Source organism: Microcaecilia unicolor, chromosome 5, assembly GCF_901765095.1.
Source record: "Microcaecilia unicolor chromosome 5, aMicUni1.1, whole genome shotgun sequence".
In the NCBI taxonomy this organism is placed as follows: Eukaryota; Metazoa; Chordata; class Amphibia; order Gymnophiona; family Siphonopidae; genus Microcaecilia; species Microcaecilia unicolor.
In genome coordinates this window covers 265,107,534-265,121,173 of record NC_044035.1, presented here as the reverse complement: position 1 = coordinate 265,121,173, position 13,640 = coordinate 265,107,534, and positions in this window count along the sequence as shown.

The following is a 13,640-nucleotide window of genomic DNA, read 5'->3' as shown; positions in this document are numbered from 1 at the left end:
TAAAAATTTTCAATACGAACCTGAACCAAAAGGAGAATATAATCAAGCTTCAAAGAAGTAAGACAGAACCAACTAAATTCTGGAACTTGGTCTTTCCCAAACTAAGAGCAGAATATCAAAATTACAATCTCTGCGTTTGGGATTCCACTATCAATGATACTCTCGATGAAGAAGCTCCCTGCATGCTACCTTCGGTCCCTGCAGCATTCTTTTCTTCACCTGTCACCGGCAGCACTGCCATTCATTCACACAGGCAGCTCCGCTCCCCCCTTTGCCGCATCCATCCGGCCCTCTCTGATGCACTTTCTGTTTACTTAGGGCCAGATGGCCGCGGCAGAGGGAAGCGGAGCTGCCTGTGTGAATGAATGGCAGTGCAGCCGGTGACGGACGAAGAAAGAATAATGCAGGGACCTTTTTGCAGGTGTGCTGAAAAATGGATCTGCGCGCCTCCAAAACACGAGCCTACACTAGGGCAGGCCATTTTCAGTGCATTTTTCAGTAAAAGGACCCCTTAGAGCAAAATTTCCTTTGAGTACTGTAACAATGCACCATAATTAAAAGTTCTGGTTTTTAGGGATTTTATTTTTCAACTTGTGGAGCCTGAGGAACTCTCTGAGATGCGGCTACAAATATTTGTGGTTGCTGTCAATAAAGACAGTGGTTTCAGGAAGTCAGTGCTGTTGGCAACTTGGCGCTCCTCTAATATTTTATGGATTGCCAAATTGAGGGGCCCTTTTACTAAGCTGCGTAAGCATCTACGTGCACCCAATGTGCACCAATATGGAGTTACCACCTGACTACCACATGGCACACATCCGATACGCGCATTTGAAAAATATTTGTTATTTTCAGTTGCGCATAACGGACATGTGCCAAGTGGCATTTGGAGCGCGTAGATCATTACTGCCTGGTTACCACGTGAGTCTTTACTGCTAGGTCAATGGCTGGCGGTAAGGTCTCAGACCCAAAATGGATGCACGGCAATTTTCATTTTGCCGCATGTCCATTTTTGGCAAAAAAGGCCTTTTTTACAGGCACGCTAAAAAATGGATTGGCGCGCACCCAAAACCCACACCTACACTGAAATTTGCAAAAGTGAAAAAGCCTAACCATATAGCAATAGATCTATATTCTTCCTCTTCCTCTGTTGCTCGATTACTGTCTCTGCATTCTCACCACTCTCTCAAAGGCCAGCTTATTCTCCCCAACCACTGAGACAGCCTTCCAGCCAGCTCTCCAAACCCAGTCTTCCTTTCCTCAAGTAGACAGCCAACCAGAGCCGCCGAGAGACAGGGCCAGGCCCGGGACAAGGCCGCCCCCGAGGCCCCCCCTCCACCCGTCACCGGGCCCTCTCTCCACCCCCAGGCCCTCTGCACAGACCTTAAGCGCCTCACCTTCAAAAGCGCAGCAAGCAGCGGCAGACCACTCCTTCCTTCCATGTCCCGCCCTTGCGGAAGTTACATTAGGCGAGGGCGGGACACGGAAGGAAGGAGTGGTCTGCCGCTGCTTGCTGCGCTTTCGAAGGTGAGGCGCTTAAGTTCAATGCTAGGGAGCGACATAGGGCGGGTGGGCCCCCCCCCCCCCCGGAGGCCCGGGCCCGGGGAATTTTGTCCCCTCTGCCCCCCCTCTCGGCGGCCCTGCAGCCAACCTGCTCCCTTCAAGCAGCCCATCAGTGTGCCTTATTTCTCCAACAGCAATTTAGTCTACATTTCCCAGAAGCAGGCTACCAGTTCATTTTATACCCAAGTGGCCAGCCTGCCCCCTTCATCCCACAAGTAGCTAGCCAGTGTTTTCCTCCTGCATTACGACCCAACAAGCAGCCAGTAAGTTCCCAACCAAAACTGACAGCCCACCAGGGTTTAAGATTATTTTGGCCGGGGGTATGGGGTAAGGGAATGGAGTCTTTCTTAGCCTTCTAAACTGACAGTCCTACAGATCACAATTAGCACCTTCAAATACTTATTCCCCCTAGAATCTAATTAAAACCTATAGCCTTTCTCGTAGGGCATTTAAGAATTTTAATGAGGTTGAAAAATAAAGAATTAATCAAGCTAAAGTCTCCTGAGAATTCCACTTATAAAAGAGTTGTTAATTTCCATCTGCTGTTGAATGATCTTTCAAAGCAATTTCCTCCACACCCAGCAAGATTAAACAAGCATTGTGGTACAGCCACTGTGGCAGCTGTCTTCTGTCTGAAAGGTACAAACAGCATTTCCTTCTCAAGGCCTGGAATGCAAGTGTTCCTCCCGTCAAGTCTAGGGCTCCTCTCCTTCCCAGGACAAGGTGTTCAACTGCATGACTTCTTGTATGCATATGGCTTTGCTTTTCAGCTCCTAGTCACTAATGCAAATGAGGCCTGAATATGGTCCCACATCCTTTTGCATCCTCCACAGGCCATCCCCTGCTTGCTCCCTTCAAGAACAGGGCCAGTCTTAAACATGCTGAGGCCCAGGGCAAAACCTAGGCACAGGCAGAGCTGTCAAGTTACCCATTTCAGGAGGGAGACGTTTTGTCCAGTCCTGGATTTCTGCCAATCTAATCCTGGTGCATTATGGGACCTGCTGCACTGATTTCAATCGATAGAATCATGGACTACAAGTCCCACACTGCTTTGGGATATAAATTTAAAACCAGGACTGGACAAAAAGTCTCCCTCCTGGAATGGGTAACTTGGCAGCTCTGCATAGGGCTGTGTCTTCTTTATCTTCAAGCAGGCTTAGGACTCAGAATGGCTTGGAAGCCAAGGACAATTGCCCTGTTTGTACCTTCCTTATATCAGCCCTGTTCCAGAGCCTGAAAATATTACCATTACAATATCCTTGACCCTAGCCAGCTTATTACAAGAACTTGGTCTGGAAACCAAACCCAGATCTGCATAGCAACGCACAATACTGCTATGTCAAGCACCATACCCCTCTCTTTGCTGTGTTAAGGTTGCAGCCCAATTACTTGGTTTTCTAGGTAAACACCAAGGCCTATCTTTTTATCCAGGCATTTGGATAATGGGGAGATTTATTTATTTATTTATTTTTAGGTCATTTATATCCCACCTTTTGCTGCAGCTTTGCAGCCCCAAAGCGGCTCACAATAGTTCTAGGTTTTTTTTTTTGTTTTTGAATATTTCTTGGTGAGGGTTGTAGTGGGTTTACAGTGACATACTATTATTGTCATCTCATGTGCTCCCACTGTTGTCCTTTTCGTGATCTAGTTTTTAGTGTTTGTTTTTTTGTTTTTTTCTAGTACATCATTTTTGAACTTGTGAAATATATCCAAAAGAGTAAAACATAAGGAAACATGGAGGGGCATTTTCAATATCACGCCCAAATCCAAAAGTAAATGCCTATCTAAAAACGTCCAGAAAAGCACAGGTATAATGGATCGCCAAGAAAGACATCTGTTAATTTTATAAAATACCTATCAATAAGGTCCACAATAAAGATGCGCCGTGGATTGATATAGATATCATCAGATAATCGTTTCTGCCAATGGAAAATAACCCTCGGAAAATGTCTACATGCAGAAGTGGTCCCGTGCTGAAACTATATTGTCTGCCAACATCAGGACATCCCCTCCACCTGTATCATGTCTATATATGGTGCTGCACATGGAGGGGCATTTTCCATTCTGGCTTAGCATGTCTTTAAGGAGAGAGGCAAACTTTTCTACTGAGGAGTATTAGCTCCTTGTCCTCCTGTGTTTCAGGTATAGGAGGGAAGAGGCACTACAGCCTGCCACCACACAGCATCAACATGAGGGTCTGGAGGCTCATTCAAAGGACTCTGGCGTGGTGAGTTTTCTGCAGTACTGCTAGGAACCCAACATCAGCCATGTGCAAGCACCACACCTTGCCAGCATCATATGCACTGAGTTGTTGGGAAGGTCATCTGTCCCCCCTCCCCTGCTGAAAACGCCACATGTCCCCCATGCCCAGAACCCCTCTCCCCCATCCAAGTCTGTAATAAGAGCCTGCACATCTCTGACACTCCCTCACCTATGCAGAGATGCCAAGTCACCCAGTTCCAGGCTGGACATTTTGGGACAGTCCTGGATGTATCACCAGCCCATCCTGGTGCCTTACGGCACTTACAGCACTGATTTCAATGGGCAGCATCAGGCACCACTAATTCCACTCTGCTTTGGAATGTAAGGTCAAAGCCAGGACTGCTCCAAAAATCTCCAGCCTGGAACTGGGCAACTAGTCATCTCTGCCAATGCTCTAAACTGCTAATCCACACCTACATACATATATGAACGGTGGCGGCAGCACACCATTGCAAACTCTGCAACCCTAGGTTACACCTGCCTTAGCTGATAGCCCATCATCACATTCCTCCTCAAAAGCAGATGCCCCCACAAAAAGTGTCCACAAACCAACTACTAGTCCCCTGCCTGTCTAATGCCAGGCAGCATCTCTGGCTATGCAGGGATTACACAGCCCCTGCCAAGCCCCAAGTCTGGCTCACCTCAATTCTCATAGGCTGTCTGAGGGTGCATAACAAAATGTGCAGCTACCAAGGGTCACCATATGAACCCTGTCTCCCCCAGCTTGTGTTTTGCAGGCGATTTGGATACACTAGGACTTGGAAGCACTCCAGCACTGTTTTCACAGGATCTGGAGGGAGGGCTCAGCACTAATCAGGCATATAAGGAAGCATCTCCAAGCCTAACGTGTACACTGGAGGATGTAGAGGAGGTTTCCCCCCTCCCCAACAGTCAAGGCCACGGATCCTTTGTATGATGGCATAGGTGCTCTTATGGACTCTATTGTAGCACTCCTCTGCCTCATTTTGGGGGTGTACAATGGGGTCATAAGCCAGGTTCTCTGGGCGGTAGTCTCTCACATGAGTGTGGGGGGAAAATAGATATCAGGCATGGGTGTGTGTAGCAAGGTCTGGTCACCTCTGGAGGGTGGGGAAGGGGGGACAGGCTGAGGGAAACCCAGGGCTGCTTACCTAGGAGCCAGCCATCTGTAATTTCCCCTCAGCCAAAGTGTGATAGATTCCTGAGTGCTGGAGTATATATGTGTCATGGTAGGACTCTGGGTACCGAGCACACATGTCCACTATATCTCCCTGGGCATCACTCACCACCTCCATGTTCATCAAGTGATAGGATTTCTCATTCCTATAGATGACCTCGTGTGTCCAGGGTGGGGGGGGGGGGGGGGGGTATGAGGGCTAAGTGTGGGCAGATGGTGATTTCTAGGACTGAGGGGAAGCCATCTATGGAGTAAAAGTGGGTTATGTTGTTCTGGTAGGCCTGGACAGTGCTAGGGAAGGATATGTAGTGTGAGATATGGGTGGGGAAGGCATCAAGGAACTGGACCAGACATTTAGAGATGGCAAGCTGGGTAAGGCATGTAGTGACTACGATCACTGACTGAAAAATACCAGTGTCAAGAAAGGTGAGGAAGGCTGTAACCTTCAGGTGCACTGGCACAGGATTATTCCTGTGTGTCCTGACCTGGAGCTGGAGCCCTAGCATTGACAGAGGTGCTATATGGCAGTCTTATCAAAGTGGTACCTTGTAAGGCACTCCTGGTCACAGAGATCCAGGAACTGGGTCTGGGGCCTAAACACTCTTTGATAGGGGGACCTTCCCTTCAGATTCTCAGCCACATTCAGCAATGCCTCAAGCGCAAGAGCATTCAGCAGTTCTATACTTTTTGTGCAGGTGTCCCACTACCACAGGTGCAACCTACTAATCCTATTGACTTTCACCTACTGCAGAGTTCAGCACCACCTACTGAGACACTGACCCACTACCAGCACCAAAACACAGCACTCGCTCACCCAGCACCAGCATACAGCACTCATGCAGCCACAGGACATTGACAATGTGGGAGTGGACAAACACAGAGGTACAGCGCAGAGGCATAAGAGCAGGAGCAGGTAAAGGGGTAGGGAGGGATGTGAGGATGTTTGGGCAAAAGATAGAGCAAAGAAGCAAAGGGGGAAAGGGACCTGAGAGACAACAAGGGATGGGTGTAGGTGGGGGCTAGCAGATGTGAGAGGTTTAAGGAGGTGAGAAAGGAGAGACAAGGCAAGAAATGTGTGTGTGTGGGGGGGGGGGGGGGGGACGACGAAGGTTTCACACCTTGACCAATTCCACCTTTCCACTGTCCAACTCAGAAAAAGCACACATGGGTCCAAAGCAATTTCTAAAATACAATTTTTCTAAAATACTGCAGGAACTGAGCATATCCCTACTTGGACGTTTCAATTCCAACCTCTACGTTCAATGTAAAATGGCTCTTCACATGTTTTTAAATGCTTGCACATAAAGTACATCCCATTTATGCATATGCTTATCTGACTTGGATAACTTGGGTGAGGTTTTATAACATTCATGTGTATTGTATGTAAAATAAACTCGCAAATTTTTGTGGGCCAAAGAACAGTTGTAAATATGTCTGTGCACTATATGAGGGATCATTTTCAGTGGGGAAATATGCACATATTTTCAATTTAAAATGAGGCATAACTTATGCACAGACCTGCTGTACAACTTAGCCTACTGCAAAATTAGCACATCCTTAAGAGCATAGGGAGGTAGAAAACATTTTACCATATAGAAAATTATCTACTTTCGATAGTGTTAAAACCTGAATGTTGTGTACTTATATCCACATTGAGAGTTCCCAGGGAGGAGCGGGGGAAGGGGGATGTTTTGATCAGGAAGAAATAGTATTAGATGGAGTTTTCAAATCTTTGTGCATTCTTTCAAGCAAATTTTTTCCTGGACAAAAAGCTGGTCCAAACTGCTGTGTATTCATCATACTCCTATACAATGACACCAAATATTTTTCAAGATGAGGAAAGACCACAAAAGTCAAACTAGAGTAAGTTTCTCCCCATTCAATCAATTGTTCACATTTTTATGTCAGATCTGTCAGAATGATCAGCATCTTAGTATCAGAGCAAACTCATATTTGTCATTGATCTGTATTTTTAAAAGATTTTAAAGTGCAATAGAATTTCCAAACATTTTATAGCATATCTCAAAACTAAAGTGTGACTTATCTTTTAATGGAGCTCAGTAGCTCAATAATAGGAGATAGTTAAAGTCAATATGAATGTTTTGCCATGGTTTGCCATGTAGCTACATCATGGTTTGACACTTAGCTACGTCATGGGCTGGTCTCCAAAACGTTTGCTAACACGTTTCTATCCAATTTGGCCATTTCCTCTTATTAAGCTACTGAGCTCCTCACACTTTAATTTTGAGATATATCATAAAATGTTTGGAAATTCTATTGCATTTTAAAATCTTTTTAAAATATGGATCAATGATGAAAATGAGTTTGCTTTGATACTAAGATGCTGCATTTGGGCTGCACATCATACTCATTGTGAGTTTTAAAACAAGTATACGCAGGTTTTTTTAATTTGGGTACTGGTACAAGACCCAGAAAACAAATCTTTCCCTCAGTGCAGACAGCTTGGAAATACAGTGATACCTCGTTTTTGTCGATAATCCGTCCAAAAACAATCGGCAAAATCCGAAACCAACGAAAACCGAGGCAATTATTTCCATATGAATCCCAATGTAAGTCCAATTAATTTGTTCTAGACACTCTAAAATACATACCAAAAACACATTTTATAGAGAATAAATATAGTGTTTAATACTAAAACAATAAGAAATTAATATAAAATGAATATAAAAGACTAATGTAAAGAATAAATGAACATTTAACATGGCATTTACCTTTCTGAAGACTCTTCTTGGCATATGGAAGACGGCGAGGAGGGGAGAGAGAGGTGCAGATATTACAGTATTAGTACTCGCAATCAATAAAAAAAAGCACAAAAACACTGGTAAGCAATGGAATTGTTTGGCTAGATGCACAGGGTGATGCTCACACAATGAGAAACAATGCCACACTAAGCAGAACGCATGGGTCGCCCTTTGTTTTTGCAAAATTAGTAGCGAGGTCACGTGGGCACGCCAACGAAATCCAAGACATATTTTTCGTGGGAAAAAATCAACGAAAACCGAAACCGACGATAACCGAAGTCATCAAAAACCGAGGTATTACTGTAAATGGAGGCTAAGGAGTGTATCTTAATGTGCATATAAGGGGAAACTCTATATATGTTGCCAAAAACGTTGGCACCGAAAAAAGTGCCATTCTATAAACGATGCTTAAAGTTAGACGCGGTTTATAGAATAGCTCTTAAGCCCAGAGGTCACTCATAAATTTAAACGCTGCCCTTTTCACCAGTGAAAACATGGTGCAAATGCCCGCTCCTAAATTTATGCACAGAGTCCCGTATTCTATAATTACTTGTGTAACTCAATACTACACCCTTCAAATGCCCATGACCCTTTTTTTGGGCTGCTCGTAAAATTTAGGCCCGAATACTGCACCTAAATTTACACACATACATGTCAAATAACTCTAATTAGTGCCAATAATTGCTCATTAAAATGCCAATTAGTGGCACTAATTAGCTTGTCATTCAATTTGCATGTGCAATTTTTAGCACTTTTTATAGAATTATAGGGATAGTGCTTTTGGGCCCTGTTTACTAAGGCGCATTAGCATTTTTAATGCACCTACAATTAGCATGCATGCTAACCGTGTAGGTGCCTAACGGGATATTGTAGGTGTGTGTATGGTTAACACACGTTAAAAATGCTAATGCACCTATAACGCGGCTTAGTAAACAGGGCCCTTTATTTGTTAGTCAATGTGCTAGTGATACTTTTACCCAGAATAGCAGAGGATGCTTTGGCAGCCCATTTCAATAAATGCTTAAGTAATATATACATATTTCCTCTCAGAACTGAGAACTTTATTGCATTAGCAAAATATGACCTCAGTCTCTTAACTGTTGAGCAGAAACATTTTGTTATTCATTATGTATTCCTCAGGTACCATTACAATAAACAGCACATAGTAAATGGTCTGTTTTCCTAAGCTAATTCAACTTCATTTTTATTTATAGCTGTTCTCCAGGGATGCAAGTCAAAATTTCACAAAATTATGTTATAGATGTACTTTTGTTCTTTGCTTCTTGTTTTTCTATTTCAGAAAAATAAGTTCTGGCATCAGCTAAATGATAAAAACATGGAAGTTATATGTCCATAAGTATAAATTAGCCATAAAATGTAAAAACAATTGTACGCTTAAATGCTTTTTTCTCCCAGAATTTAATTAAATACCAAAGCTTCATTCATAGGGCATTTAAGAATTATAAAACAGAGCTCAGAAATAAAGAATTAATCAATTTATAATCTCATAGGAAGTCCATGTAAAAAGACATTGTTAATATCCATCTGCTGTTCAAAGACCTCTCACAGCTATTTACTCCAAATCTGACAAGATTAAATGTGAGAAAATATGTAAACTTTGAGGAATAATAGTAGGAATGGGCTATCATTTGCAATGACATGGCAAATGTCAATGACATCTCCCTTGTCATTGCATGTTGTAATTGAATGGAAATGAGCAGAAAAAAAAACACATTTTGTGTTTTTTTTTTTTTTCATTTGCTGGCAATAATGCACACTCTTTCGAAAGAGTGCACACTATGTACAAAGAGGGTGTACTCATTCAAAAGAGTGTGCACTCTTTTTCCCAATAGTGTGCCCATTTAAACCATTGTGCATATGCAAAGCATTGCACATGCATGCGCTCTTGAGAAAAGAGTGAAAACACTTTCTGAAACACTGTAAACTCATTGCAAATAGTGTGCACTCAATGCCTCTGCTCCCACGATAACAAAATGTCCAAACTAGGTCTAAATCCATTCATATTTGCTGATGATGTTACAATCTATATACCTTTCAGACAGGACCTGGCCGAAATTACCAATCTCATTAGTTCAGGCCTGTGTACAATGGACGAATGGGCTAACTCATTTCATCTGAAACTGAATACTGAGAAGACTCACTGCCTCATCCTGTCGTCTCAGCATAATAAATACAAACCTACCACTCTAAACACTCCCAACTATTCCCTACCCATTTCAGACAGTTTAAAACTTCTTGGAGTTACAATTGACTGGCACTTAACCCTGGAAACCCAAATAAATTGCACCACAAAGAAAATGTTTTACTCGATGTGGAGACTCAAACGCATAAAACCTTTCTTTCCTCGTAATGTTTTCCGCAACTTGATAGAGTCATCTGGACCATTGTAATGGAATCTATGCAGGCTGCAAGGAACATTTAGTCAAGAAACTTCAGACTGCCCAGAGCACAGTGGCGAGACTGATTTTTGGTAAATCTAAATTTGAATCTGCCAAGCCCCTTCGTGAACAATTACATTGGCTTCCCATCAAAGAACGTATTGCCTTTAAGGTCTGCACCCTGATTCACAGGATCATTTATGGTGTAGTTCCCAAATACATGCTTGATCTGGTTGACCTATATATATATAATTTTTTTTTTTACATATGGTGACCAGAATTGAATGCAATACTCAAGGTGAGGCTGCACCATGGAGAATACAGAGGCATTATAGTATTCTTGGTCTTATTTACCATCCGTTTCCTAATAATTCCTAGCTTCTTGTTTGCTTTTTTTGGTTGCTGCTGCATGTTGAGTAGATTCCAGTGTCTACAATGAAACCTAGATCTTTTCTTGGGTGCTAATTCTCAAGGTGAACATTTCATCTGCCATTTGGATATCCGGTCTTCCAGTTTCCTAGGTCTCCCTGCAATTTTTCACAGTCCACATATGTTTTAACATATTTGAATAATTTTGTGTTATCTGCAAATTTTGGGCACCTTTTACTAAACCGTGCTAGTGATTCCCAGCACAGCAAATATGATACAGCCCATTCAATTCAAATAGGCTTGGTTGCATTTGCCGCATGGGAATTGCTTGCACGGTTTAGTGAAAGGAGCCCTTAATCACCTCACTTGTTGTTCCAATTTCCAGATCATTTATAAATATGTGAAATAGCACCGGTCCCAGTAGAGAACCCTCTGGTACTCCACTATTCACCCTCCTCCATTGAGATAAATGGCCACTGTTTTGTGTCCAATAACCAATTCCTAATTCACAACAGAACATTGCCTCCTATCCCATGGCTTCAATTTTCTCAGGAGCCTCTACTGATTACATATGTAACACTGGTTAAATATTCAATTTGGAATTCAGTATAAATTTTTATTTATTGTACATGAAGCACTTTTCTCTGGTATTCCTTCGTACCTTAACTCGCTTTTAGTTCCACACTGGCCTCAACTTGTTTTTGCTTCTCAATAGTATTCTGCCTTCTGTTTTATAGCTCCTAATCACTGAAACTTGCTTCCAATAGGTATTTGTCACAAAACCTCTCGTCTGAAATTTAAAACATTTTTAAAAACCTGGCTGTTAGGTGTGTTTTCCCCAGTGGAGAATATTGTTGTCCTATTACTCATTCCCCTTCCATCTGTGATTAAAAGGTCCTTTTTCTAAGCTGTGGTAAGCACTAATGTGTGCTTACCACATCTTGAAATGCTTTACCGTGGGGTGCGCTCAGGCAGCCCATGGTAATTTAGGCATCTGCATGTGCTTCCCACACCCTACAAAAAATAGATTTTATTTTTTAGTGCTGTGGGCAGATAGTAGGTGTGTACTGTGCAAATCAGTAAGTGCAGCTACATTGCTGTACACAGATTAGCGAGTCGTTAGCACATGAGCCCTTACCGCCTACAAAATACGTGGAAGTAGGGGCTCACACGCTAATGGCCACGCACTAATGGGAAAATTAGTTTGTGACCATTAATTTTAAAAAAAATTGGATTACTCAGCCATTTTACCCATGCAGGAAAAATGGCCTTCGTGCATGAGAATGACCTGCTTAAGCACATGCTAAAGTTGCTTTTTACTGCAGTTTGGTACAAGGGCCCCTAAAAGTTACTGGATATTAAAAGTCTGTTGGTATGTTTTTAATGTCCAGTTGGTACATATGGCTGAGCTAAACAGAGAGGGAGGTGAGCAGTACCTTATGTTGATTAGTCACTGAAGACAGGCTGATGGAGCCACATTTATACACTTTGGGGGATATTATTCATTAAAGGGGGGGGGGGGTAAAAGTAAAATAGGTTTGGTAATGTAAGCACACAGATGAAGGATAGCTGAAGCTATTCAGGGGGACAGAACATTTAATAAAAGAGGAACATACTGACAGTGACTGGGATGGGGGCTCTGGATCTTGAGGTCTCTTTTACTCAGAGATTGTGTGCTTGGCCTTTTGGTTAATCCAGGAGGGTGCCCACTCATTAGGAAACCCTGGAACTGTTGGTCACAGAGATTTGTTAACAGATGATATTCTGGGTCACAGCAAGGAAAAAATACCCTATGGGCTCCTTCTGGAGACTGACAGTGGGGAGGTTGCCCTCTGTTGGGAAAACCCTGTTACTTCTGGTTGCAGAGCCCTGTTAAGAGCTGGTATTCTGGGCCACAGCAGAACCTGATGGGAAGATTGGTGACCCTTGAGAGGCGTTCAGGGCAATTGGTCCATGGGAGAAGCTCAGGGTGGAGTGGAAGGCCTGAACCTTGGGAGTGGGCTCGGGGCATATCATCCACTTGAAGCCACCTCAGGGCAAGGCCTTTGGAGGCATAAAGGGGTGCCTAAGGCCCAGCAGTGGAAAGCTTCCAGGGTGTGCTCAGCACCAAGAGTGGAGCAGCAGCAGCACATAGGGTGTGGATCAGCACCAGGAGATAAGTGGAGGAGGTAGCTCCAGGGAATGCAAATGGTGCCCGAAGCTTGGCTGCAGGGATTGACTAAAATCAACCCAGCTCAGCTAACCTTGAATGTCTAGCAGCCACCAGCCCAGAGTGCTCCAGCAGGAGGATGAAACTTGGGGACTGGGTGGGGGGAGGACCAGGGAAGGACATAATTAAGAAGTAAGGAGAGGGACACAGCCACACTGCCACATCCACACAAAGACTCAGCCTAGAATAACAGGAAGGAATCAGGAGTTTCTGCTTTGGCAAAAGGACTAATGGATTGAAAGAGTGTTGAACTAATTGATTAAAAGAGTACTGGGTATAAGAGAAGTAATTGGTTAAAAATGAAGGAATTAGACTATGTGGTGTATAATTTATGGTCTTTTACGCATTTCAGAGGTTATCTCAAAACGAAGCTTTAATCACTGCTACATCTGTATAGTAAAACCTGTACATAGGTCAATAAAACTGTTCAACTTTTAGTTGACAGCCTTGTTCACAGAGGTTGTTTTCGGGTTTCCTGGGGTGGGGGAGAAGAAGGTAATCCCATCCACTAACATTTTTCTTCCCCAGATGGAGGCACCAGGCGCCAAACATTGAAGGGACCAACGGAGCCTGCCCATAGCTGACTCCAGCCAGGTTAGGCCCCGGACCCAAAGACACCCACAAAAGGGTGTTACATAAATAAATAAATATTTCATAAATATTTTTGTAACAGCCATTGTAGCAGTTTGTTTCCATCATGTTTTTTTTTTTTTTACAATGTTGCCTATGTATTTATTTATCACAGAAGGTCTATGGAACTGTATGCATTTCCAGTTACAAAATTGTATAATGTTGCAGCCCACCATAGATAGAACTGGTATTCATGCAATTTCTGTGGATAAAGGTTACCCATCCCTTCCTCTAAAGTGACAGGGACAGGCCATGCTGTTCATTGATGCTTTCTAGAATACTAGATCTGTATG